This window comes from Triticum aestivum, chromosome 4B (genome assembly GCF_018294505.1).
Source record: "Triticum aestivum cultivar Chinese Spring chromosome 4B, IWGSC CS RefSeq v2.1, whole genome shotgun sequence".
In the NCBI taxonomy this organism is placed as follows: Eukaryota; Viridiplantae; Streptophyta; class Magnoliopsida; order Poales; family Poaceae; genus Triticum; species Triticum aestivum.
Window position 1 is genome coordinate 218261378 of NC_057804.1, and position 3096 is coordinate 218264473.

The window sequence follows — 3096 nt, forward strand, 5'->3', positions numbered from 1 at the left end:
TTTGTGTGTAAAATAGCATGGTAATATACATATTGTAACTTAGGTACTAACAGTGCGTCAACTTTTTTACTTGGGGGAATGTTATTGAATACACCGCCGATAACTTCTATATAAATAGCATGGTAATGTAAACACCGCAGACCTGATAACTTATGTACAAACACCGCGGTAACTTTTACCTTGGGAAAAAATATTGAATATAGTCCCTCAATTTTTTTGTATAAGTATCTTGATATAAGCACCGCATACCTGATAGTTTAGGTATAAACACCATGACAACTTTGACCATGGTAATATACGCATGCAGAACTCATAACTTAGCTACAAACACCACGATAAAATTGCCCCAATGAAAAATATATATTGAAAACATACTCTCATAGCCTTTTGTTCAAATAGTATGTTAATATACGCATCATAGATCTAATAATTTAGGTACAAAACACCGTGGTAATTTTAACCACGAGAAAAAAAATATTGAAGACATACACCGGAAAATTTATGTGTAAATAGAGAGTTAATATACGAACTGTAGGAGTGATGCATTATTCTAGCTCAGGTGTGGTAACTTTTGAGCCAAAGAGAAGTCGTCGTAATATACCAACATGACATCTCATTTCGAAGGTCTCGCCGCGATGATTTTTTTATGAAAACAAATTTTTAACTTGAGTGACGGTTTGAGCTATAAATCATTTTGAATTTTTCAAACAAAGGAAAATATAGGATGGCATTAGCTTTTATCCTCTAGTGCACGCATGCATGTGCACATGAGATAAGGTTGGAGGAACAAGTTTTCATGTCCCGGTAACTTCAGTGCACACATCATGATAACTTATAACTTATGTAGCACACATGTGATAACTTACGTAACTCGGACGGGGTAACTTTTGATCCAAAAAAAACCCGCTAGAACATATCAACATGTGGTCTAGTTTCGAAGGTCTCGTCGCGACGAATCTTTTGCGTGGAAATGGTTTTTCAATCGGACCGACGGTTTAAGCTACAAAATATTTTAAAGTTTCAAAACAAAGGGAATGTATGATGACATCAGCTTTTCTATCTTTTTCTGTATACGTGCAATTAGTTGCTCTAATAAGACCAGCTCATGCAGTAACTAAGGGGCAAAAGAAAGAAGATGATGTATTTGAATGGATTAGTATATAGAGTAGCATTGTTCGGATTTATTGCTAAAATACGAACGTTTGAAAAATATCATAGTCCTTTAGATAATACTACCTGTGTTTCCTTTTACTCCACATATAAACTTTTTCTAAGTCAAACTTCATAAACTTTGATCAAGTTTAAGAAAAAATATAAACATTCACAATGCCAAATTGATAATTACGAAATTAATTTTCATATCGTATATCTTTAGCATTTTAGATGTTGACATTTTCAATATAAAGTTGGTCAAACTTTACTAATGTGATTTTGGACAAATCTTATATGGGGTGTAATAGAAAATGGAGAGGGTAAAGCGACTTATGAACTGGCGGGTTGAAAATTTATTCCTACCATTTATGATTATACTGTTGTGGTTTTATTTTCCAAATGTTATTGATCAAAAGGTTTTTTTACCGAACGCGCAATGACATGTTTAAGAATTTGAAAGTAAAGACACATGTCAATCACTAGTTGCTCTCACACACCCATCTTCGCAAACTATGAGTTGACGACACTAAATGGTTCACACCCATCCGAGCGAATATAAGTTGACAACACTAAACAGTTCATTTAGGATGGCAATCTGAACGAATATTTTCAGGATGGCATGTTTTGTTTACAATTTTCAAATGTTCCCTTTGATGTAGCATTACAAGTTATTTTTTGCCAACACGGTAAATTCTGAATAAGTTGGAAACAATTTAGGCTAAGAATTCTTCACGTTGCATCATGGCATGCAACCCCTGAAAACACATGACAATTACTTTGTTGCAGCATGGCAAATTCCTAACAATGTTTTTGCTAGCATGGTTATGTTTTCTCTATAGCATGACAAATCTGTATACAATGGCATGACAAATATACCTGTTTTAGTAAGGTAATTTTTGTGTGTTCACTGTTAGTGGCTTTTTATTGAATACTGCCAGATCGCTGCATTCGCTCGGATGACCTCCCATAGGGAACTATAGTTCGCTCTGGTGACCTCTCTGAAAGACTGTTAGAATCCCAATCGGGTAGGCACACGACAACAAGATGACCCAACAGAAGGTTCATGCCCAAAGATGTCATGGTGCGAATAACAACATCGACATGTGGTCATGTTCCATTCATGCAGAGCAATCAGACGGACGTGAGCCGTCAATCGATACCAATCCATCAGTCGGGCGCAAATGGGAGTTTAACAAACAATCAATTAAGAGGGGCCCATGAGCTCCACTACGCCTTAGCTACCGTCACCTTATGTAATAACACTCGAGCATTAATGATCCATTACCACTAGAATTAACACCAACTATTATAACCCTCCTTCATGACACACTCTATATAATCCAAGGCAGGGGCACCGGGCTGAGGTTCGCACCATTTGTATTCATCCTTATACACAAGAGAGAAGACAACAATAAACCTTGTCTGTACACCCATTTGCATCTTCGGTAGCCTCTATGCCTCTACATTCTCACTCCTATACATACTTCCAGAGTTTGCGCCACGACAATTGGCACCCACAATGGGGCTAGCGTCTATCAAAGCTGTGATGCAGATGGTTTCTTCATTGTCTACCGGCGGCAGACTCGCTCTGAGGCGTACCGTTCGCTTTGGTTCACTCGACTTCGCCATCGATGTATTAGAGTAGCATCCTAATGCCACACACACTGGAGTAATGACACGGGAATTCTGTGCATCCATGAACTGGTCTTGTACCAACCAGCTCGGCAGATGCTTATTCAACGCTAGAGGTGCTACCAAAAGTCTCACCTTGTGAAAGCACAAGTGCTCCCTGAGTGGTTTTGGTAATTAATGTCAACATATCTCTTGTTGGACTAACACTTTTACCTAGTATGTTTCAGATAAGTTCAACAATGAAGTGGCATGGACTAAAGGATGTTGAACCCCTTCAAGATGCTAAGGAAAAAGGATTGGCTCAAGCTCCAA